The sequence below is a fragment of the Rattus norvegicus genome, chromosome 12 (assembly GCF_036323735.1).
Source record: "Rattus norvegicus strain BN/NHsdMcwi chromosome 12, GRCr8, whole genome shotgun sequence".
NCBI lineage: Eukaryota > Metazoa > Chordata > Mammalia > Rodentia > Muridae > Rattus > Rattus norvegicus.
This window is the reverse complement of record NC_086030.1, coordinates 43,144,585-43,170,664: the sequence shown is the minus strand read 5'-3', so window position 1 is coordinate 43,170,664 and position 26,080 is coordinate 43,144,585. Positions and strand designations below refer to the sequence as shown.

At 47.5% G+C, this 26,080-nt stretch overlaps 1 long non-coding RNA gene across 2 annotated transcripts; it reads left to right on the top strand.

Annotated features, from left to right (window-relative positions):
• The first annotated feature begins 12,589 nt into the window (after positions 1–12,589).
• Positions 12,590–15,426, top strand: LOC134481198 (uncharacterized). 2 transcript variants are annotated; one of them, XR_010056545.1, is made up of 2 exons: positions 12,590–12,880; positions 15,141–15,426. It is a non-coding gene; the product is annotated as an uncharacterized LOC134481198 (long non-coding RNA). The 2 variants fall into 2 exon arrangements; XR_010056544.1 differs by lacking the exon at positions 12,590–12,880 and adding an exon at positions 13,393–13,665.
• The last annotated feature ends 10,654 nt before the right edge of the window (positions 15,427–26,080 follow it).

Here is a 26,080-nt window from a genome sequence, read left to right as displayed (position 1 = left end):
ACTATTAAACAGCAAAAGTAGTGGCTGATGCTGACTGAATGTCCTGTATGTGTCCTGCCTTCCACCGAGCTAAAACCTTTATATGTGAAATAATATACAGTGACTGTTTAAAAAGCATCCTGGGGTTGGGGTGGAGGGGACTCATGGTTCTCATCACAGGGACTTTGGAGATCATACTAAAGAGATTTTATCAGCAGGGTAATTGGAGCCATTGATGATTTTAGGTCCATACCGGTCACAAGATTTGACACAAGAGATCCAGTGTCAATACCCCCTGGAAGGCTCTAGCCAACTTCTTCTGTCTCTCTGCTCCAGGTTTACTACATAGGGGCAGGAAGTCACAGTTATGAGCTTATTGTAGGGACAAGGGGGGGGAGGCTTGAGAATGAATGTGGGACTGTTAGCCTCACAGGTGACAGTCCCTTGGTGATGTTGCTGTGGCCCAGGAGTAGCAGGAGGCTGAGCAGGTGAGGAGAGGTAGAGCTGGGATTTATGGACTTTGTTTCAGGGGTCCAGCCCTCCCAGCCTTACCCTGTTCTCAAAACACCCTACTCATGCAACAGTGAGATTGGATCCAGAGACAGAGCTGGGCTGGTTTTTCAGAATTTGAAACCTGGCTCAGGAACCTCCCCTCCTTATGTGCTAGTAACATGACTTGGGGTCATGTGGTAGAGCCACTGACCCAGGGACACCAAGTAGAACCATTGATCTGTAACCCTGAGTAGTCTGACTTGTATCCCCAAGCAGACCCTCTGACCTGTACCCCCAGGACCAGTCTGTAAACTCCCCAAGGCCTGATTGGTCATCTGTACACTGTGGAACCCACACCAGCAGCATGGGGCTTCAGTCCTTTGTGTCTTGTCACTGTCCAGTCCCCCGTACTATCACCGTCAGGCCCCCAATACTAAAGCAACACTGGTATACAATAAATGCTTACTGTATGTATCCTGCATGAGGAGAGGCATTCCCAATCCATTCCATGTGTCCTCCAACCTCTGTATGAATACCTTGTTACACATCACAACACACATGCATGCACACACGGACAGAGGGAGGGAGGGTAAGAGACACTACTTGGGGGAGGGGGAGGGGGGAGAGGAGGGGGAGAGGAAATTTTAAGGTGGGACTGAATTGGTCTGGGGAGCTCATTCCATCTATAGAAATTGGTATATAAAATTAAATAGACCAAAGGGACAAATCTACCCTGTATCCCCATCTTCAGGGCCTCCTGTGGGATCTCCTATTGGTCCTTCCCTTCCCGTCCACCCACCTCTCCTGCTTTTTCCACCTTCAAGTGCTTGGATTCTGAACCCCCTGCCCCCCACTTTGGAAACCTTGAATCCTGCACAACTTCCTCAGAGCCCCGGAGCTGACCCCTCAAGGATTTGAAACAGTCAATACACAGTTTTCACAAACCAGCTGAAGACTCCCTCCCATCTTAGCTGCAGGTACCAGGGCATGCCCGGCTTGCCCTTCTGGTCTACCTGTTTAACACTCCTTTTAAGAAGAGTCTGAATCTCCAGGCTGGGAACAGTTGATCCTCTTCTTTCCTGTGGTGATCTCTTCAATCTTTCTGAGTTGCCCTGGGCATCCCTCCTCCTTCGCCCTGCTGAGGCCCGAGTTGCTCGGTTAAATTCAGTCACTCCAATTGATCCGGCAGGTATTTCTGGATGTGGCAGTCAGATCCCAGGTCTTCAAAGAGACAGAGACCATTATAACCCATCTCTATGCCTATAGCATTCATTCCTAGCCCTGCTGAGGTGAAGACACCTACTGTTCCTTCTAGAACACCATCTTTTTTTTTTTTTTTTGGGTTCTTTTTTTTCGGAGCTGGGGACCGAACCCAGGGCCTTGCGCTTCCTAGGCAAGCGCCCTACCACTGAGCTAAATCCCCAACCCCTCTAGAACACCATCTTGTCCTGAAAGGGAAAGTCTGGGTGAGGAGATTGACTTGGGCGTCTCTTCCTGTACTTACAGCTTATGTAAATTACTTTGAGTTACTGTATCCCAGCCCCCTCCTCTGAGGAAGGAGTAAAGAGAGACACATAGGTGCAGATATCCTCATGTGCACGTGTGTGTGCATGCACACACTGTTGCACACACCTTTATGTGTAAATGCTCACACATAGGTGGGGGAAAAAAAAAAAACCTCTGCCGAGAGAACGTATTTATGAAATTTGACCCCTTGGTAGCAAACTTTAAGTAAAAACGTTTGGATCGAAGAGGTGCTGAACAGGGCAGGGAAAGAAACAGAATTCAGGGATTCTGTTACTACCAACCAGCTGTACATCGGGATGCACGTCCTCTAACTTGACTGCCTCCACAGCACCGAGGCCACAATCACAGACCTTCAGAGATTGTTGGTGGAGGGGGGTTGAATTAGCTCAGACAGGGACCATACTTGCAAGACTCCCTGGCCCATATGTAATAGCTGTCGTGGCCTTTATTAAGCTTCAAGAAGACAGAGTGAAGTTTCTGAGCTTTGTGCAAATAAATAAATAAATAAATAAATAAATAAATAAATAAATAACAAAACGAAAAACCTGTGAGGAAAGAACGTGGTACAGGTTAAGCATTTTTATCCTTGACAATTGTTCCGTGCACTGAGCGTTGGGTTTAGAAAAGTGTACCCCCAGCCAACTGTGGGAGATGGATAAGAATGGGCTACACTTGCAGGTCAATGTGCTAGAAGTTCTGAGAGGAGACAAGAAGCTAATGTTTGAGGCAGAAGGGGAGCCAATTGTCAGAAAGTCCTTTGACGTTTATAGCTGAATCAGACACCAGAGCAGAGGGAGATGTATCCTCACATCTGGACCTCCCCGTTGGCGATAATAAATGATGCAAATAATTAAGGAGAAATTGAACACTCTGCTCTTAGCTCGTCCTCAGCAGATAGACTCTTTCCATTGGTCAATATTTACCTCCCAGAGTGAGTGATGGGAGTCAATACCTACTTCCTGTTGTTAGCCCATCTATTTTCTGTACACTACACGTAAGCGGCCTATACACACGGGCACCGGCGCACTAATAGCTATATCAATAGAAAATCAACAGTAATCATTTATTTTTAATGGTCATCACGGCGAAACACCAAACAGAGCTATATCATCCAAGACGGAGAGGAACACTTAGCGTGACAGATGTCTGTGGGTAATTGATTCGGGTTAACAACTTCCTGTCTTAATGGTGCTAATTGCGTTAATCAACGGGCTGATTTCATCAGAGGCTTTCCAAAGCACCTCCTTGGGTGGATGACTTCGCTCCCAGGTGAAACACCCAAGCTGTCTTCAGAACCGCCAGCAGGACTGGTTCAGTGGTGGCTGGCAGCCCAGCCAATCAACCTACAAGTCAGTCCTTGTCCACACTGAAGTTCAGGGGTCTGGTTAAGCCCATCGGTCAAGCACAGAGTGCAATGCAGTGGTGAAAGTGTTTGGGGCTGTCCAGAATTCTTCCTGTCATAAGACCCCCTCCCCCGTCCAGCTTCCCTTCCTGGTACTCATGACACTTGACTTTGTAACACTGGGCAGAAGCTCTGTATCAGGCTGATGCGTGCATCCTTAGAAATCAATGTCTCGAGCAGAAAGACCCAGAAATAAAGGGAAATCAGGTTTAGAAGGAATTACTTTGAGGGGCAGTGACCTGCAAGCCTTTCAACCTAGTACATACCTATTCCCAGTTCTCAGGCTGTTTCTGACTCTAGAGCGCCTGCCTCCCCAATCTCCCGGGCTCTCTCATTTATCACCAGTGGAGTCTTCTTTGGATTCTGTTGCTTGTAGTCACAGTTCTGTCTGGTTTCCTGACTTCACCACCCACGCCAGTTCCACTAGACTGATGACAGCTCTGCAGAACACTGTGCTGAGGACCCGGATGATGCATCTAAGAACGGTGCAAAGTCTACTATTCAACCAGCAACATCCACATCCGGTCAGAATGGCCTTAGGATGCCATTAGGGCTGTGAGTGACTAACAGGATCTTAGGGACCTAGAATGCAGGGTCTAAGGGGTTGGGCTCAGAGGCCACACCTTTTCCATCTCCTTGCTGTGGGGCCTTGGACATATCGCTTAACTTGGTTTCCTCTGCTGCGTAGTGCATGTTTTGAGAATGTAGTACGTTCATAATAGGTCAAGGGTCAAGGCTGTGTGGGGCTAAATGATGAACTCTGTGCCATTTTGACTGCTGGGTCATTATTCTGCTTGGGGTGCAGATACTGTGAACCCCAGCAATGCATGAATGCTAGAGTAAACGGACGCACTTGTGGATACACATCAGGTTAAAGGCAGTGGTCAGTGGGTGTGACCAGTATGTTCTCTGCCTGTTGTCTGAAGTTGTCTTTCTCCCAGACACCATGTGCAAACTGAGACCAATTCTCGGGTTTTTGCATCAGGTAAAAAAGTTGGCCTGATGAAACTCTCTCGCTGCCTCCCACTGTGATTAAGCCAGTTTATCTCGTATGTGTGTGTGTGTGTGTGTGTGTGTGTGTGTGTGTATGTGTGTGGGTGCACATGCATATGTGTGCATGTGTGTGGTGCATATATACGCATGAATGTGCCTGTGTGTGTGTGCTTGCATGTGATGCACATATGTGTAAATATGTCTGTGCATGTGGCTGGATGTATGCATGTATATGTGTAGGTATGAGAGTGTGTATGTCTGCCTGTGTGTGGTGCACATATTTGTATGTGTGTATGTGTATGTCTGTATGTATGTAGAATATCTGTGCATGGTGCAGATATGTGTATGTGCATGTGTATGTGTGCCTACATGTGGTATACATACGTGTGTGGGTGTGTGCCTGTGTATATGCACATATGCACATATGCACATATGCACATGCACACCTCAGTGCTCATGTGGAAGCCAGAAAACAACTAACAGGAGTCAGTTCTCTCCTTCTGTGTGGATCCCGGATTGAACTAGGTCATCAGGGACAGGTGGCTGGCACCTTCACCCATGGAACCACCTCTCTGGTTCAAAGCCAGTGTTTCCATTTATGCTTGCTGTGCGGACTTGCTTAACTAGGTCCCCTGAGCACACCCTTTCTAGCCTGCCCCTTGACCAATCTTGACCAGTCTTGACCAATGTGAGCTGCACAAGCTGCTTTGGACTCACTTGTTGTTTCTAGAACCAGACAGTGAATGACTTTTAAAACCCACTTCCTGAAAGCTCAATTACCTAAGCATATTTTGGTGTGTGTGTGTGTGTGTGTGTGTGTGTGTGTGTGTGTGTGTGTGTACTCATGTGGTATGGGTGTGGACACATGCATGCTCCCGAGTGGGAAGGCCTGAGAATGTTAGGCTCACTCTCTTCAACCTCACTCACTAAGTAGGCTCTCCTAATCGAAACCAGAGTTCATCAGGAGCCAGTATGGCTAGCTTAGCAAGAGTTGGGGAAAGGATGCAACCCCTGCAACTACCTTCTGAGGTGTATGTCTGTGTCTGTGTCTGTGTCTGTGTCTGTGTCTGTGTCTGTGTCTGTGTGTATATGTGTGGTGCACATATGTGTACATATGTGTGTGCATGTGGATATGCGTGTGTGTGCATGTGTATGTGTGCAGTATACATATGCGTACACATGTGTACATATGTGTGTGCATGTGTGGTGCACATATGTGTACATATGTATACACATGGATGGATGTGTGCATGTATGTGGTGCACATGTGTGTACACATGTATACATATGTGTGTGCATGTGGATGTGTGTGCATGTGTGTGTATGTGTGCTTGTGTGTGGTGCACATATGTGTGTGTGTGTGTGTGTGTGTGTGTATGTGTGTATGTAGGATATGTAGGATTTGGGGACCCAGACTCTGGTCATCATAACACTTGACAGCTGATCTATCTCCCCAACCCAACTGCTAACTTCCCTGATTCTTTTTTTTCTTTTTTCTTTTTTTCAGAGCTGGGGACCGAACCCAGGGCCTTGCGCTTGCTAGGCAAGCGCTCTACCACTGAGCTAAATCCCCAACCCCCTCCCTGATTCTTAATAAGATTATTTTAAAAGTTTTAATTCTGACCCAGGAAATGTATCTATCTATCTGTCTGTCTGTCTGTCTGTCTGTCTGTCTACCTATTTACCTATCTATAATATTTATTAATCTATTATTTATCTAAATGTTTCTCTCACCTATCTGTAATGTGTATTAATGTATCTATCTGCTATAAATTCCTATCCACTTATCATCTATCTATAATATTTATTTATCTCTCCTGCCTGTCATCTCTTGACCATCTATTCATTTATTTAAATTAATTAAGTTAATTTCCGAATCCTCCTTTCAGCACAAGAATGCCTCGTTACCCTCTCTTGCTGTGTGTGTGTGTGTGTGTGTGTGTGTGTGCAAACCCCTGTGATAACACTTCAATGTCTTATGCCATTGGCACTTCCCAGAGAAAGCATCTCTCTCTTCCACTGTTTATGTGGGGAAACTAAGGCAGAGAGCCTTGTGGTAGCTTCATCCCAGCCCAAAGCAGGTAGAACTATGTATGATCTGAAGCCAGGAGGCCCCAGCATGCAGTGACATCTTGTTCTACATATCAGCTCCAGGCACTGGACGAAGGCTTCCTAGCATCCAGTTATGTAATTCGTACATGATGCCTCTGTTTTACGTGCTGTTTTACGACCATTTTACAGATACAGGAAACAAAGACCGAGGGCAGAACACTAGCTGCAAGGCTGGAGGGATAGGGAAACATTGGTCAACAGCTACAGAGGTACAGCTAACGATGTCATGCGCGGTGCCTAGCAAAGGGGATCTGCGTGCTCTCCTGGCAAGAATGGAATGGAATGGAATAGAAATGTTTGTTTCAGTTAAACTAAACATTCCCAATTGACTGTCCAATGTGACCTGTCTTCAAATAGTACATGTCACCTCATTGAGAGAATTGTCATGTATCCATCAACACTAGCTTGGAAAGACACAAGTATTTTGAGGCCTGAGAGAGGGGCCTGGGAGAGGCACCTCAAACCTAGCAGGATTTTTAAGTGAAGGGTGTTTATCTGGGAGTGATCTTTAGCTCCAGGCGAGAGTGAACATATCATTGCTTGGGTGTTTAGTCTCACTACAAGCACTGTGACCTGTATAGGGCACACTCCAGCAATGAGACCACCTCCCACCAGCTGAGGTCAAAGTCTCCAGACTTCGGAGCTAACATGCTAAGAGCTGCTACACACATGACCACTGGCACTCAAACGCAATGACTGTAGAGAGGTGGGTGTGGGATTCACTTTGGCTTCTGTTGCTCTCTGGGTGACGTGTTTTCTTGACACACACCTGCTACCTGCATCAGTTTCAACCACCGAGTCCTTGCTTGCTGTCAGGACTGGGGAGAAATGCTGTGGCCTTTCTTTGCCCCCTGCCTTTGCTCATCATAACCCAGCATGTGGTCCAGGCCAAACATCTGTTCTCTGTCCTCAAAGCCATCCACAGAGCCTCTGCTTCTTGAAGAAGCATCACAAAGAGATTGCATGATTAGGCTTGCTTCTGTTTCTTTAAAATTGTTTTCGAACCAACTGGGCAACACCTGTCCAAGACACCAGATCCAGCTGCCTTCCGAGTCACTGGCTACTTAATCTGTCCCCTCCTGCTGAAGGAGACACTGTGTCACTAGGTGTGTGTCACTGCTATTACAGAGGATATTGATTTTTAGAGACGAGCCCATGACCAAACACATCTAACAGATAGGGAGCAAGCGGCCTGTACTTAAATATTTACTCTGTATGATCCAAACTCTCGGTGCTTCCTTGCCCCTGACATTGGACAAATGGCTGTTCTTAGAACTCCCATCGCCACAGCTTCCCAGAAGGGAAAAGTCAAAGATCACCACAGGACCTGGGAAGGAAGTAAGTTTGGGAAAGTGACCTTCATGGGCAACTGACATTTAGTTAGGGGAGTTTGTGTATTCTATTTAGTTGATTCATTCATTGTAGGACTCTTCACTCATTCATTCATTCATTCACTCATTCATTAGTTCACTCATTCATTCACTCACTCACCAATTCATTCACTTACCAATTCATTCATTCACTCATTCACTCACTAATTCATTCATTTATTCACTCATTCACTCATTCACTCACTAATTCATTCACTCATTCACTCACCAATTCATTCATTCACTCATTCATTCACTCACCAATTCATTCATTCACTCATTAATTCACTCATTAATTCACTCATTAATTCATTCACTCATTCATTCACTCACCAATTCATTCATTCACTCATTCATTCACTCACCAATTCATTCATTCACTCATTAATTCACTCATTAATTCATTCACTCACCAATTCATTCATTCACTCATTCATTCACTCACCAATTCATTCATTCATTCACTCATTCACTCGCTAATTCATTCATTCATTCACTCATTCACTCACCAATTCATTCATTCACTCATTCATTCACTCACTCATTCACTCATTCACTCACCAATTCATTCATTCACTCATTAATTCACTCATTAATTCATTCACCCATTCATTCATTCGCTCACCAATTCTTTCTTTCTTTCTTTCTTTCTTTCTTTCTTTCTTCCATTCATTCAGTGGCCACTACATTCACCCACACAGCAGTGTGTGAGGCCAGCTGAGGGGAGGCAAGTGCATACTTCCTTGTATTGTTTATGGTGTGACCTGTCAACTCAATGCCATCCCTCACCCAGAACTGGAAGTCCAAGATGGGCTTCTGGAAACTCTGGGGGTTGCATGCTTCCCCTCATACCTGCCACTCTGGGGATGGAACATGGAACCTCCGTTGAAAATCCAGCTATGGGGGCTGGAGAGATGGCTCAGTGGTTAAGAGCTCTGACTGCTCTTCCAGAGGTCCTGAGTTCAATTCCCAGCAACCACATGGTGGCTAACAACCATCTGTAATGGGATCTGAAACCTTCTTCCGGTGTGTCTGAAGACACCTACAGTGTACTCAGTCTACAGTGTACTCACATACGTAAAATAAAATAAAAATCTTTAAAAAAAAAAAAAGAAAATCCAGCTATGGTGTTGAGTACTTTCTTTTATTTTGATTTCTTTTTGGAGTTTTGATCTTAAGAATCAAACCATTTTCAGGTGAAGAATGCATCTAAGTTTAAACTGTTTCAATATCTCAAAATCAGACTCTTCTTCACCCTCCTTCCCTGTCTTCCACTCTCCTCCTCCTTCCCTTGCTCCCTCCCTCCCTTTCTCTGTCCCTCCCTGTCTCTTCCTTTCTTCCCCAGGCCTTTGTTTTTTAAGACAGGGTGTCCCAGTATAGCTCAGGCTAGCCCAAAACTCATCCTCTTCTTGAGATTAAGGGTGGGCCATCGTGCTCCACTCAAAGCAGGACTATTCATATGTATGTATATGAGTGGTCATGTATGTGCAATGCATATTCACACATGTCTACACATACATTTTCAACCTCAGCTGCCCTCCCTCAGGACCCCTTCTGCCCTTTTTGACACAGTGTTTCTCACTGGCCTAGAAGTGGAATATCTAGCTAAAATGGTTGGTCAGTAACTCCCAGGGATCCTTCTGTCTGTGCCTCCCCAGTGCTAGGATTACACCAATTTGGGCCTTTTTGTGTGCGTTCTGGCATCCTGATTCAGGCCCTTGTGACTCAATTTCTTACTTAGCCATCTGTCCAGTCTCTGATGCTGGAGTCTTGAAGAAACCAGGCACACCTTTTCAACATTCCTTGAGGTTTTTTTGCCCATCACACTAGTCTTGCAAACAGCATTTCGCAAAGCCCTTCAGTGTAGGCTAGCTCATGGCATCTGTCAGTATAGAGACATGAGTTGTGGAGGGTCTAAGGAGTATCCAGCACTGACATATGTGAGGGCTAGCCCTGGAATGTCCTATAGACATTAGCATAGCAAGTTCACCATCATGGAAAATTCCCCCCGATCAGAAAAATCGCTAGCATTTTCTCACTATCTTCTGACTCCATATTGAAGGATTAGAGAGGCACTGACCATACAGAAAAAGAAAGTCTCCATGGGATTTATTTAAAACTGTATCTCATGCTGTATGAGATTATATGTTAATTTAAAAGTAAAAATGAGTTATTTAAGAACAACCCAGTTGAGCAAGGCATGTTGGCACATGGACTCTGGTGGGGGGAATGAGGTAGGAGGATTGCCTCAAGTTGAGACCTTGTCTCAAAACAGAAAAAGCCAGATCCAAATCAAACCAAACGAAACCAACCCGCAGCCTTCCCTACACAGTTTGCCATGTGGTAGATTTCCCTGCAGACCTTCCACCACGATAGGAGCTGGGAAAGGCTGGGTGTACCACTTAAGTCTGCCATCTTCCCCGGGGCTCATGATCTTCTAGCTACACACAGTAGGCAGGCAGACGGTTGTATTAGAAAGGAGGGAAGGAGGGAGTGTCGAGAAGGAAAGTGCTTGCTATACGAGAGTGGGGACCTGGGTTCAGATCTCCAGCTCTCACTAAAAGCTGGATATAGCGGTTCACATCTGTAACCTCGGCTCTGAATGGAGGGTGGACACAGGGTCATCCATGGAGTTCGCTAGCCAGTCAGTCTAGGGGAACCAGTGAGCTTCCAGTTCAGTGAGAGACCTGGACTCAGAAGAAGAAGAGGAGGAGGAAGGAGAGGAGGAGGAGGAAGAGAAAGAAGAGGAAGAGGAGAAAGAAAAGGAGGAAGAGGAGGAGAAAAAAAGGAGGAAGAGGGAGAGAAAGAGAGGGAGGAAAAGAAGAAAGAAGAGGAGGAAGAGGAGGAAAAAGAAGAGGAGGGAGAGATGAGAAGAAAGAAGAGGAGAAGGAAGAGGAGGAGGAAGGGGAAGAAGAACAGAAAGAGGAGGAAGAAGAGGAAGAAGAGAAAGAAAGAAGGAAGAGGAGGCAGAGAAAGTGGAGGAGGAAGAAGATGAAAAAGAGGAGCAGAAAGAAGAGGAACAAGAGGAAGAAAAGGAGGAAGAGGAAGAAGGAGGAGGGGAAGGAAGAAGGAGGAGGAGGAGGAGGAGGAGGAGGAGGAGGAGGAGGAGGAGGAGGAGGAGGAGGAGGACAGTGACTGAGGGGAGTATGATGGTGATGTGGCTGAAACCCTTCACCTGTTAGCAGCCACCTGGGTGGAGTTCTTGCTGTGTGCGCACTTTACATCAGTAGGCCCTTGCGGTGCGGTGCAGCAGTTACCTCTGCTGTCTGCCTGCCGCCCTTTATCTCCGGGCAGGAGTTCATTTATGGCGCTGTGAAATGCCGGCCTTATCGAGGGATGTGATGGGTTAATAATGCCCGCCTGCTTCACCCTTCGTACCTTTGGTCCTGATGCTGATGTTTACAGTCCAAGTTTGAACTCGAGGGAAGGGGGCGGGGCGGAGGCGGGGGGCTGGGGCGGAAGAAGATCATTAGGAGGCTCCTCCTTGCCGGCTCACCTGTTTAGAGCAGGTAAGACCTGCCCCGGTGTGGGCAGAGGCCCTTCACCCACAGCGCTATCTCTCCAGGGAGATAAATTCACGGTTAATAAATATGAGGAGTTCAGGAGAGGTTATGAGCCAGCACTACACTGCCGGCCCAGCCCAGTGGATCAAAGAAAACTGACTCTCTCAGCCAGTGGGATAGAGCAGAGTTCCTGTCTAACAGGGAGAGAGGTCCCTGAGTCCTCATTTATCTGTAGGCCCTATTAAGGGCCTTGAGCAGATGTTCTCCTCCCTGTAAACCTTAACCAGCTGAGGCTTAGACTTGCATCTCCCTTGTCCTGGGGCTCTTGAGAGGATATTGGACAAAGAAAAACAACCAGTTCATGCCTGGTGCAGGCTGGGTGCATAAGAGGTGCAAATTCCCACCCCACTTCGTTTTATTAGAAATAAAACAAAGTCAAAACATATTTGTTTATTCGTGCAGTGTGTGTGTGTGTGTGTGTGTGTGTGTGTGTGTGTGTGTGTGTGTGTGTGTATACCAGTATCCTGGCCTATGGGTGGAGGTCAGAGGATAACTTTAGGGAGTCGTTTCTCTCTTTCCACCATGTGGGGTACCTGGGATCGAACTCAGGATGCCAGGCCCGGTGGCAGTCGCCTTTACTTATAGAGCCCTCTCTACGGACCCACCCTCTTCACTTTCTGAAAGTGGCTTTAGAAGCAAAGCCGCGTGGGGTGCTGACCCATGCGGTAGATGTATGAAAACAGGCTTGTACGTGCTTTGATTTGGGCTCAGCGCAGAGGCATTGGAACAGGGAAGCCCATGTAAGGGGCAAAAGCTGCCCTTGCTGGCCAGGGTCTGAACAGAAGAGAGATTTGGCTATGTTGGGGCGCGCCCCATGCTGGGTACCTGTGGAACTTATCTTGTGTTTCCTTGGATTTGTTTTGGCACATAGTTTCAGAGATTTCCCCTGGTAGTTGCTCCCCTCCAAATGCTTGGGCAGAAAGAACACCACGGCGATGGGCTCCTCTGTGAAGACTTGGTGTTCACGTTATGGCCAGCCAGGAAGCAGATTGTGCCACAGCTAATACGCCTACCAGAGACTCTCCCCGACTGGCCTGCTTCCTCTGCCCAGGTCCCTCCTCAATAAGCTTCCAAAAACTCCCCAAATATGCCACTGGCTGAAGACCGGAAGCTCAAAACGATTCAATACTTCATCGGCCACTTCCGGTGTCAGAAAGGGTTTGCGGGGGCACCATGCACTCAGACACCTCTCATCAGAAGGCTGTTGTAGAATTTAACTGATGCTGTTGGCTTCTCCTTCTATAACCCAAAGTGTGTGGTCCAGGGACCCACTCTGATGATGTCAACCAGCTGGACAGTCCCAGGCCCCGCCCACAGCTACCGAAACAGCTCTACCTTGGCAAGAACAAGGCATCGACTGTTTCCTTACTTGTAAGCTGATAAAAGCCATCGTCTCCCTTTGGCTGCTAGAAACCACCATGTTTTCCGATGCCAATTCACAGGTACAATCTCTGTTTTGTTATCCAATCTGTGATCAGGATCCTCCGGCTTCCCCTAATAAGGACCCCACGAGGACACAGTCTATCCCGGAATACAGAATCATGTCCCCTACAGGGTCCCATTCTCTGTGTAGGTTAACACATCGCCCAGGACACCAGAGGCGAGGATGTAGCCATTTGAGGGGGCCATTATTCTGCCTATCAAATGCCTTTATTGTTTACACCTTCCTGAATAAGGAGATTGGGTGTTCTCGGAGTTGGAGTCTTCTGTCTATATCATAACTGCTGCGCTCTCCCAAGGGCTTCTCTGCCTCCCCATACTTCCCTGAGACTCCGTCTTCCCTCCTAGGCCACCGTTCTCGGAGATTTAGATTCCTAGGTACCTTAGTCTGGTAAACATTCAATTTTTTAAATTATATATATTTTTCTATTAGGACAGAAAGACTCAATGCTTAGGGTATTGGTGTAAGTCACACTGTTTTAAATATGACAGCACGTGCTGTAGATGAGTTATATCTGTTTTCTTCTATTTGTTTGGTTCGTGTGACTCTCATACCGTCCACAGAGACGTTTGTATATGCCCAACTAGGCCACCAATCCGATCCAAGGTCATGGAATGTTCAAGAATAAACGAGAAACCAAGACATTCTAACCATCCTATGAGAAAATGGTTTCTGTCATTCCAAGCTCACAAAGTGGACCCTAAGGAGAACCGGGAAGTTTCAGCCGAGCTCAGAGTCTCCCATGCTTAGAAGAAACCAATGCTCACTCACGACCCGCATGTCCCGGTAGGGATCATTTCTTCCTCCAGGAGTCCTGTGAGGGTGACTAAGTGTCCTGGCTTCAAGAAAGGGTCCACCACTAGGAAAAGCGCTGAGACTGTCGGCGCCTCACGTTCCTGAGGTTCTAGAACTTTCTTTATTATTAAGGTGGTGCTGCTGAGCGGAGTTTGCACAGCGCCAGGTGGGATGTTCTTATCACTCGGGGATCATGTCTTCTCACCTCTCTGAGAGCTTCCTGGCTCTTGAGGGCTGTATCAAGGAGGGTGTGGTGTCTATGCACGGGCCCCCTCCTCCTCTCAGCTGTACAATCACACCCTGATTAGTATTAATAATTGATTTATATAGCACCTTTTACAAGCCTCCAAGTATTGGGCACAATCGGTCCCTCTGTAGACACACGCGTCACTTCACCCTCTTTGCCCCACCTGGGAGGAGCACGGGAACAGTGGCGCCAGTCACCTCCGTGGCGCCACTGATGTGACACAGAGACAATTTGATGCGGGAAGTGGGGCAGTTCGTTATCTCCCCCAGAGGGGGCGGAGGCCATGCTAGGTTTATTAATAAGTCAAAGGGTTCAACCACAGAGAAGCATGCTCCAGGAAGCGGGGTGTGGTGGCGCCCTCGCTATGGAGATGAAAAGAAACAGAGGGGCCGATGGGATAAAATAATCTCAATGGCAAAGATGGTAGAAGGTCCGCACATGTGCGCATGCGTCGTATCTGTGTGGTGTCCCTGCTTGGGCAAATTGGGAAGTAGGGGTGGCTATCTAAGCCTCAGGACACTGGCAGCCATGTTTGAGGGGACTTGTCTACATCTAGTATTTGAAGACATCTTGGGCTAGGATTTGTACAGCTCCAGTCAATGATAATCTTTATATTACCTCTCTGTGTGTCTCTCTTTCTCTGTCTCTGACTCTGACTGTCTCTGTCTCTCTCTGTCTCTCTGTCTCTGTCTCTCTTTGTCTCTCTTTGTCTCTCTCTGTGTGTGTGTGTGTGTGTGTGTGTGTGTGTGTACACACATACAACTGGTAGACATCTAATTCTCTGCATTGCAGATCCTGGGAATTGAACTCAGGTAATCCTGAGCCACCTCACTGGCCCCACGAGGTATTTGGAGACAGAGTCACTGACCTGGAGTGCACTCGTTTGCTAAACTAGCTGGCGTGCCCCCAGGGGATCCTCTTGTCTCCACTTCCTGGTGCTAAAATTACAAGTGTGTACACTACATCTGACTTTTCCTGTTTGTTCTGCAGATTGAACTGGGGCCCTAATGCTTGACCAGCAGCCATCACCCCGGGCTCCAAGAGCCCTCTATTACTTGTGTTTGTTTCCCAGAGTAGCCTTCACATAGCTTAAGAACACGAAGGACGCTCAACTGGGATCTTTCATTTAGAGACCATTTCTGAAGGGTCTCGGGAAAAACAAATCACAGATTCTCCGCTCAACTCAGTTTTCTTATTTCTACTTGTGCTTACCCTGCAGGAGTGAAGAAACGTCTGACACGTAGTATGTGGTACGGGCTCCATCGGGAGACTGTGTCTGTTATTTTATCGTCAGCCCCAACGTTTCCATTGCCACTAGCGTCACCCCCCATCGTTGGCATGTCCACCACCATCACCATCATCACCAATATTACCATCATCCCTATCACCATTGTCCTCCCGCATCTCCTCCCGATAGCAACTCTCTTCAGAGAAATGTTTTCTCTACTACAGAATGAAAAGGGTCTTTCCAGAAAGGAGGTCTGAAACATGAAGCGTCTCCTGGTTGTCTGAATCCTTGCTTTCTGTTGCCTGGGAGCTCAGGGGGAAACCTAGACTCGCCCAGGAGTAAAGATCAAGCTTGGGAATGAGTCAGAGGAGTTGTTTGGAAGCGAAGGGACTCAGACACCGGGACATGTGACAGTCGCAGGAAAGCTAGGTCGGAAGGTGAGGACTGAGCCGATGTGGAACCTAGGACTTTGATAGTGGCATGCATACTGGGGTTGTCTGAATTCATCCCACCCAATGACAGGGGCGTGGTCCAGGTTCTGGGAACCAAGCCCTATAGGGCCATGCAAATGAGGGGGCGTGGCTACAGTAGTCCCCTCTCTCAGAGAGTCTGAGAACCCACCACAGGGAGGCTGTGTGCCACTGGGTAGGTGCTGGCTGTTTTAGGAGGCCACCACATGGGCACATACAGGCATATCACATGTGTACATGTGAAATCCCAGAGGTTGAGCAGGCACTCCTTTTTGTCAAGAACTGTCCTGGGAAACACGAGGACCTGGTGGCCCAGGACACCCTCAGTCCATCTTTAAGAGAAAACAGGTATTAAATAGTCGGACTTCAAAGCTTTCAAAAACAACCATTTATTTTCAACATAAAAATACAAAAGACCAAGTCAGTTCTATCAGAAAAGCTCAAACCTCCATTGGAAAAAACAAACAAACAAACGAAAAACTTCACAAAGTCTTTTCATCAAACTCAACAATAGTACTTTTAAGAGGTATTTATTTCCATTTCACATGTGAGTGTTTGCCTGCATGTATGTTTACCTTGTGGGCACAGTGCCCACCGAGGCTAAAAGAGGGCACTGGATCTCCTGGAGCTGTGTTACAGATGGTTGTGAGCCTTCGAGGGGATGCTGGGAACTTGACCCGGGTCCTCTGGAAGAGCAGCCAGTGCCCTGAACTGCAGAATCATCTCTCCAGCCACAATTGCACTTTAAACTGATATTCTTCCAATCTCTTGCCACTCACTAGATATCTTAGACAGGGTTTCTATTCCTGCACAAACATCCTGACCGAGAAGCAAGTTGGGGAGGAAAGGGTTTATTTAGCTTACACCTCCACATTGCTGTTCATCACCAAAGGAAGTCAGGACAGGAACTCAAGCAGGTCAGGAAGCAGGAGCTGATGCAGAGGCCACAGAGAGATGCTTGCTTTCCCTGGTTTGCTCAGCTTGCTTTCTTATAGAACCCAGGACCACCAGCCCAGGGACGGCACCACCTACAGTGGGCCCTCACACCTCTGATCGCTAATTGAGAAAATGCCTTACAGCTAGGTCTCATGGAGGCATTTCCTCAAGAGAGGCTCCTTCCTCAGCTCTTCAAACTGCAATATTGTTGCGATTGCATGATGGTCTCCATGAGGTTGGGAGTGTGGAAACTGAGGCTGGGGAAACTCGGGTCACTTGTGTGTGGTTTGCATGCAGGTCACCTGAGAGTAGACTCCTGACACAGTGCACAACAAGTGCCACACTGGACTGCGCTCTCTCTCTGTCTCTCTGTCTCTGTCTCTGTCTCTGTCTCTCTCTCTCTCTCTCTCTCTCTCTCTCTCTCTCTCTCTCTCTCCTGACTAGATGAGAACACTTTGTGGAAGGGGCCTCTTCATCTCACAAATCCTGCTTGCCTGCATGGCTTTCTGAGTGCAAGTCTCAGCAACACAGAGGCTTGAAACACAGCTCAAGGTTGGAAACGTAGTAGGGGCTCAGTTAATATGTATCCGTGAGTCAAGGGCCAGTGAGATGGCTCAGCAGGTAAAAGTGTGTGCTGCCAACGGTGGCCATCTGAGTTTGATTCCCCAGGATCAACATGGTAGAAGGAAAGAATTGATTCCCCTCTCCCCCCAGTTACCCTCTGATGTGTATGCTGTTACCAGAAATCATGCATACACACACACACACACACACACACACACACACACACACACACACACGCACACAGAGAAAGAGGTTGGGGAGGGTAATAAGATAATAAAAAACTAAAGCTTTGTTAAGTTGTATCAAAATGAAAACCTATTATTCTCTTTGCACATCACAGAACTATGTTTCCGGGGGTGGGGGGCGGTCTATCCAACTGATTGACACCCTTTCTTTGCCACCAAAGTAAGAGATGATTTTAAGGTGCCAGTCTCCCATTGGATCCGAGCTTATTCTATACATCCGGCAGCCTCCTTTTTCTGAGAAGAGTGTGGTGCAAGAGCCGCAGTGGACACCTGAAACTGTGGGCAGGAGGAAAGCGCAGGCCTGAGGAAGCTGATGCAATAACCAAGAAGAGACGCTCACAGGATGATAGTGTATATGCATCGAGGACATTCTGTACAAACGAGAGAGAGAGTCAAGGGGTGGGAGTTGGCCCAGGACATACCTAGTTGCTTCCCGTCAGGATGAGATTCTCATCCGGTGTGTTTGGATAGGAAGAAACCATACATTCTCAGATCCTCGAGAAGAGAAGTTGTGAATAAGCAGCTAACTATGGAGCCCGAGTATGAGCACGCATAAAACATGCAGAGCTCAGCACATACCTACACGTATGTAATCCATACATTATGATAAGGATGAGCCCGTGAGCTAGCATAGTGCGTGGATGTTGGGAAATACTCGATTGGAATAATGAGTGCATATTGATATATCTAATGAGAGATCGTGAAGTACAGCTGTGGAGGAAGTCTTGCCAATAGATTTAGAAAGCTGTGCTTCTTGTCTGGGTCGGGCAGTCTAGGAGAGGAGGGAGGTATTGGTCTCAGGGGGGGAGGATACTGGCTCAGGGTGCCTGCTTCATAGACGCCCTGATGCCATCAGTGACTGGCAGGCTGCAGCCTATGGGTGGGAGCATTTGGATCATGGAGTATCTGTAGGTGAAGAAGCCATTTCAGTGACGGGAGCTAGCACGGGCCCTTCATGATGGCTTGCCACTCTGCCGACATGCTAGGTGTTAATTAAGCCAATTACACCTCACCGCAAGGCTAACGAGCTTAGTACAATTTAATCCCCCATTTAGAGATAAGAAGATGAAGGTACAAGAGGTTATGTAACTTGCCCAAGGTCCTGGATCTTGGAAGCCACTGTTTGGCTGGCGTCCATGCCTGACCCCTGCAGGGCCTTTCCCCACATCTTATGAAGAAAGGCCTAGGAATGTTCTGTGTGCCACCATGTTGCTGATTGGTCTGGGGAAGGTGGTAAGTGCCAGTCATGCCAGCACTTGGAGGCTGAGACAGGAGGATTGTGAATTTTGGGTCGACCTGGGCTTTCAGAAACACCCTGCCTCCAAATAAGAACAAGAATGTTGTTAGTTTTGTTGGCAAGAGGCTGACAGTTCCCCAAGATAATAAGTCCTTTCTGAACTGGATGCTTCCACTGAAGTGCATTCTCTCCACGAGTATCACGAGATACTTGTGAACATTTATTTCTTGATACAATGTACATGTTTTATACAATAGTTTCTTCTGTTGACCCCTGTTTTGTTTGTTTATTGGTGCATTAATTCATTAGCTTTTTGAGGCAGGGTCTAGAACTCACTATGCACTCAAGGTTGGACTTCAGCTCCCGCTTCTCCTTCCTCCACCTCCTAGGCTGGCAGATATGAGCCCCTGGGCCTGGAAAGCAAACCTATTTTACTTCTCCGGAGGCCTTAACACATTCTTGCAAGCTTCCTGCTGGGAGCTACCTAGCTTCTAGCCCTGGAGTCTTCATCTTGTAGATATGATGAAACTGAGGCAGATCTAGAAATGATGGCCCATTCAAGGTCAGCTGGAAATTTCTTATGTCTGTGAATAAACACAGACCTCATTCTACCCTCTTGGAGACAACAGAAAAACAGGGGAATCACTGAATAAGGAAATGCCCCAAAGCAACACACCATCTGCCTTGCAGTGGTCAGGATGTGTCTTGACAAGAGGTGTCTTGAGGTAAAGCAGGGTGCCCTGAAATACTGGAACTCCCTCCCCTTTCCTACTGTTTTCTGAGCAGGTAATCTTCAGTCAAGACTTGGGGTGCGGCTTCCCCATCCCTTGCCTCTCAGTACCACCTGTTTAGCCAGTTTTTCTCCATCTTCAAGGTAGTTCAAATGATTGATGGAGGTTAGAGGTCAACTTGGGTGTCAGTCCTCAGGCACCATGCACCTTGGGTTTTTGAATCAGGGCTTCTAACTGACCTGTAACCTAAGTTTGGAGTCCCAGGGATCCCCCTGTTTCTGTCTCTCCATCTCTGGGACTACTCACACATGAGGACCTGAGTTAGAGGCATAGAACCCACATAAGAAGCCATATGTGGTAGCTTGAATCATGTCCCAAGGTCCATGCTCCATCTCCCAGACCTCTAATTGTACGTAGTTCTAGTCTTCTTTGTCCAAAATGCCTCTAGTGTGTGTGTTTGTGTGTGTGTGTGTGTGTGTAAAACAGAAGCTCTCTAAGGCAGTGGTTCTCAACCTCCCCAATGCTGTGACCCATTAATACAGTTCCTCATGTTGTGTGACAAACACCTCCAAACCATAAATTATTTTTGTTGTTTCCTCTTAACTGTAATTTTGCTACTGTTATGAATCATAATGCAAATATCTGATATGCGGGATATCTGATATGCCACCCCCACCAAGGGGTCGTGACCTATAAGTTGAGAACCATGTCTCTAAAATGTCTCTTTGACATTTTCTTTTATGAGCTTTGGTTGGTGTTTTGCCTGCATGTGTGTCTATGTGAGGGTGTTATGTTCCCTGGAACTGGAGTTACAGACAGTTATATAACTGCCATGTGGGTGCTTGGAATTGAACCTGGGTCCTCTGGAAGAATAGCCAGTGATCTTAACTGTCGAGCTATCTCTCCAGCCCCGTCAAACATATTCGTAATCTCAAATATAGCTGGAAACTGCTTCTAACTCTATCTAATTTGGGGCCATTTATGGAGAGACTCACAGAGCAGGGGCACTACTAATTCACATAGTACATATTGATATTTAAACATGACCTAGGCGACTTCCTCACACACCCAATCCTGACCTTTCTTCTCTCTGGCAATGACCTAACGTTTGGGGAGGGCAGAGCTGAGGCCGCTGGTCCGCAGACCACCCCTTGACAGTGGTCAGGTCTCTTTAGATATTATTCCTTTCTGAACTTTGATTGGGGACCTCTAGCCACCCAGTTTGTGGAGCTTGAAATAGAGTTTCCTCGTGGAAGTTCCATACAGACGAGGTTAGTAAGACACGAGGAAACCAAAAGCGGAAGAGGAGCAAAGACTGGCGAACATGCGTATCGTGCGTGATTCTTTGAGAGCCAAAATTTAAAAGGACACGCCATGGAGAAACGTAGTGAAGAGAAAAAGAAGAGAAATCAAGTCGCCCGGGTTTTCACATCGTGACAGGGATCTAAAGCTATGGCGTCTGTTGTATGAACACATGAACAGGCTTGGAGTTGCAGAGTTCTTCACTCGGGGCTGCATCCCTGGGACCGTCCTGATATATCCAAGATTGGTCAGATGATAAAGTGACATGATAAAGGTTCCAAAGAGGGTCTGAGCCCCATAGTGGGGCCTGCTGGGTGAATTGAAATAAATTGGTTTAAGCTGGGTATTGTTTTGGTATCTTCGACATCACTATGCCAAAGTACCCAACAGAAACAACTTAAAAGGGGGAAAGACAGGTTAGATGGGTTTTGGCTCATGGTTTCTGAGAGTTCAGTCCATAGTTTATTGATATTTAGACCCCTGTCTTTAGAAGGAGAGGAACCAGAGCAAGGCAGGCATTGGGCACCAGGCCTAAGTCAAGGGCTGCCGTTGGTGTGTGTTTCGGGCAAGCCCCATCTACTAAAGCTTGCAGCACCTTCGAAAGTGGTGCTGGCCCCACGAGGGTCCAGCCCTGAATGCACCAGCCTGTGGGGGATATTTCATCTTTGAATCATAACTCAGCGTTCAGCAAACCCTGCACCGAATGGAAGGCAGGGCAGAAGCTGGAGAGGGTCATGGCTTTTATGACGTCAGTTTTACCTCGTGAGTGCAATCCATTTTATCCCTGAGGTGAGCAGATAACAGGAGTTATGAGGGAGAGGGTGTGGGATACCCAAGATAAGGGTACAGAGGGAGGGGTGTGGTGTGTGTGTCATAAGCACATTTCTCAAAGCATGTGGTTTTTCTCATAGCCATCTCTGTGATAACAGGCTTGTTGGTAGCATCATGCATTACAGACTTTTGATGATAGAATCACGCATTCATTCTTTCATTCGTTCATCCATTCATCCAGTCATTGGTTCAGTATTGGAAGGGGGGCTTCACTCTTTCTTTTATTTATTCCTTGGCTCATTTATAACCCCTAAGGTGTCTGTGAGCCGCATGGACTGAGCTAAGGTCCCCCTCGTTGTAAACTGAACGCTGTCAGGAAAACCAAAACATGGTTTCCCCATAACTCAAGCCCTTTACTGGTAATTCTTAGTGACATGGGCAGGAAACATTTGGGCTGTCAGTGGATTCCCACGTTCCCTCTTTTTCTTCTTGAGTGTGAGAGACACTGGGTATCCCTGTGACTGGCCCGGAACTGCGTAAACCAGGCTGTCTCCAAACTCCCTGAGATTCTGTCTGCTTCCTCTTTTTTTCCGTGGTGGGATTAAAACTGTGAGCCCCTATTTTTTTTTATGACCCTGTGTAATTAAATGTATGATTGGAAGACACAGCGGGTCAACAGTCAGAGGCTTTGAGAGAAGAGGGAAAGCGAGGTGGGGTGGGAGAGGACAAATGCTTGGGAAGTATCCAACACCATTGGAGGATTTTGGGGGGCTCCCTGTCCATTTTACTACCTCAAGTCTTGTCACCCCCCCCCCTCACTCCCAAACTTGTTGCTTTTTCCACCTGGGGGCAGGATATCTGGCGTCATTTCTCCCAGCATCTCTGGGAAATGGGGGAAACTAGTGATCATTATGAGGTAAGACCCTGGGAGTCAGTAACGGTCCCTACTTCTGGGCTGGGTTCTTCAAAGCCTATCCCATCACCCGCCACCCTCTTTTCCCACCCGCTCGTCAAATGGAGACTCCTTCAAGGATGGTAAGGAGGACTGAGCTCCTGACACCCTAGGTAGAGCCTTCTGTAGGCTGGGGTTGCGACTTGGGTTGGAGCAAGACAAACTTAGGTGACAGACTGAAGTTTTGAGTGCTTCATTGGTTCCAGGTGTCAAAGACCCTGGAGATACCAGGGACATGGAAACGCACTCTCAGTTTCAGGGGATGTGCGTCCCATCTGCGGAGACTCTGAGGGCCTCTCAGAGAGATCACCTGAGAATCCGGGTCAAGGGAACCCTGTCTGACCCATCTTCGGCGAAAGCGCTAAAGATGGAGTATATACAGTTAAGTCAGAAAGGTTTTGTGTTTTGAGACAGTTCCTTGATAGGCAGCTCAGCCTGGCCTTGAACTTGTGACCTTTTAACTCTGTTCCCCTCCCCCGCCCTCCCCCCCCCCCAGTGTTGGGAGAGTTGTATCTTAATGGAATGTGTTAGAGAAAGTCTCAAAATATGTCAGAGGAGGATAGTAAGGGCTTCACCCAGTAGAGTTCTCTCGAAGATGAGTCAGGGTTGTTTTTTGAAACTCTCATCCCGGGGAGCACTCGATACGACAGAATGGCTCTTATGGGCCGAGGAGGACGTTGGGGATGTGAAGGTGTATCAGGGCTGGGGTAGGCGTTGATATGGAAGAGGTCAGAAGGGCGGGAGCTAAAATGAACGACAGGAGCACAATCCTGAGAAAGTAGGAGTAGGTCAGGGAAGGAGGGGAGGCTGAGGCCAGGAGGGGGTGCCCTGAAGCTCTGCTCCAGCTCAGGGACTGCAGCTACCCAGGCTGAACCCGGATCGTGCCGCTCGCCACCACACTGGCGCCTCTTCATATCTCAGCTGCTAGTTCCAAGAAGCTCAAAGGGCTTTCCGGAAGTTATCTGCACGCCGGACCCAACAGCCCAGCCTTATCTCTCCATCTCGCAGATGGGAGAACAGGACACCACGTGGTTAACCTACTTATCCAAGATCAGAGTGTGAGCCGTGGTCCATGTGTAATCACATTCTAGATTTCTCTGCCGCAGGCTCTCCCCCGGCTATCGCTCTCAGTCAGAACCGCCAACTCGGCGGCGGTCCCTCTTCCTCGGAGACAGTGCAGGCTCCTCCCGCAATTCAGTTATTAGCAAGATCTTGATCTTTGATGACAAGGAGTTTGATTTATAGACTCAATATTCTCTTCAGATCTCCTGGACTTTCTATACTTTGCTTCCTGGCGTTGATTAGACAAAAAGTTCACACAGGGCTTTGGCAAGATGGCTCAGCTGGTAAAGACTTCTACGACAGCGGCCAAACCTAGCGGCATGAACGTGACCCACATGGAGGAAACAGAGAAGCTGCTATAGCCAGTTGTCCTCTGACCTACACACACAAGTGTCACATGAACACACATAAAAATAAAATAAAATAAAATACCTCATATAAATAGAAAATCCGGCTCCATGATGAATTTTTATCTACCTGGGATCTGGATTCAAGCACGGTCTGTTTTATTTCAGTTTATCGGTCGGCCATTATTAAATGGGGAGGGGGGTAGTTTGCAGTGACAAAGAAAGTTGGGCTGTCAAAAAAAATCTCTTCAAATATCTGCAAGTCATGAGAAAATGTAGTGTTTTTGTAGTTAAGTTTTGAAGGTTTTGATTGTATTTTTGTTCCTTTGGGTTAAAAAAAAACAAAAAACAAAAACCTCTCAAATCTTCAGCTTTCAGATAACAGGTTACTTTGTTTTTAATACAGTTAGTTTTGTGTCTGTGAAAGTGTTTGTTTTAGATGTGTGTATATAATTATATATTTATGTGTGTGTATATATACATCATATATGCATGTAAATGTATGTATATATGTATGTTTGCCTATGTATGTATGAATGTATATATAGACATGTGTATGTATGTGTACATATTGAATAGGTATGTGGGCCTGTGTATGTATGTATGCGTATATGTGCATGAGTATGTGAGTATTTTACATGTATGTATATGTATGTGTGCATGTGTATACATGTGTGTATGTATGTATGTATGCATATGTATGTGTATTTTAAAGCTTGCTTCCTCTCTAACAAGGAACAAGTAGACAACAGGAAAACCAGTGATGTGGTTCAGGGAGAATGGCCTGAAATCTGGAGTAAAGACACCCGCAGGTCCCCCCTGTGATGAACTGTGTGGTCATGAGGCATGTGGAATCTTGAGGCCCCCGAGGCAGGCTTGGCCTGTGGTCTTAGAACTCTGGCAACCAAGATAGGGGAATCAGGAGCTTGTGCTAGCCTGAGCTACAAAGCCAAACCCCATCTTTTAAAAAGAACTCTTGGTATCCTTAGATTCTTAGGTTACAGCTGAAGCTTCGTGAGAACCCTGAAGAGAGGTGCTGCTAGGTCTGTGGTTTTTTACTAGAGGCAGAGTTGGGAAAGTACTCAGGGGCATGAGGCCTCTATGTGTATACAACGTGTGTGTGTGTGTGTGTGTGTGTGTGTGTGTGTGTGTGTGCCCGCATGTGCAGGCGCACTCTTGCCAGAGTCAGAGAACACCCTGACAGGAGCTGATTCTCTTTCCACCATGTGTGTCTGTCTCTCCAACGTTGAACTCAACACACCGGGCTTGGTGGCAAGCTCTTTTACCTTCTGAGCCATTTAGCTGGCTCCGGCGTTCCTTTTTTAACCTTCCCCAGCGGTACCAATGCTAGAAAGCACCCAGTCCCCCTCTGCCTTTGCTTGCAGGGGAACCAGTGACTGCTTCCACCAGAGCAGGTGTGAGAAATATCCCTGTTTGAGCATCTTGGGGAAGAAATCCATTTGGGAAGACCATTGGATGTGAACTTCCGACGGAAGGCAAGCCCGCTGCGACTTGGGCACACACTAGTGGCACAATCTCATCAACAATGGTTTGGCCCTGGGTCCAACTCCTGAGGTTGTTCTGCCAAGTGGCCCAGCCAAGGCACCACAAGAGATGCCACACACCAGAACTGGATGTGTCTAGGTGAGGGGTTGTGTTCCCACGGGCACCTCTGGTTCTCTGCCGGGGGCCGTGCCTGGAAACCCGTCGTGTCTGGACCCCTGCTTGGACAGCAGAATGAAAGGTAGTTCCTAAGCTGGGAGCTGAGGCTGCTCTGGAGAAGAGAAGCATCAGAAACCGGTTCCTGCTCTATCAGAAGGCCATCTCCTGCCTGTGCACCGCAGAGACCTTAATCTCTGGGGCGTCGTTTGTCCGGGGACCTGTTCCCTGCACTAAACTCATTTAGAGGAGGGGTTGCATATTAATAAGGAAAATAACTGAACAGCCAGACTGCCTTATCTCACGACCTGCCCCCAGGCGAGTCTTAATCACTGTTTGTGAAGGGCAGCAGAGGGAGCCGCAGATGAAAGGCCCCAGGTGGGCGGGTCCTGCCCACTGATGTCAGGACACCTGCTGAGCCAGCCGCAGGGGTCTAACTCCGGAGCTCCAGCGGCGGTGGAGGAAGGGTCTCAGGGTCTAGAGACCAGGCTCAGGGGGACAGGCAGGGACATGGGGTGGGAAAACGGTAGGGGCGGGGAAAAGGGATTAGAGGGGGCCGGTGACACAGGTGAAAGCAAATCTGAGAGAGAAGTTGGAGAGAGGGAAGTGTGTGTGTGTGGGGGGGGGGGCGGGTATAGCATCAGAGAGCGGAAGA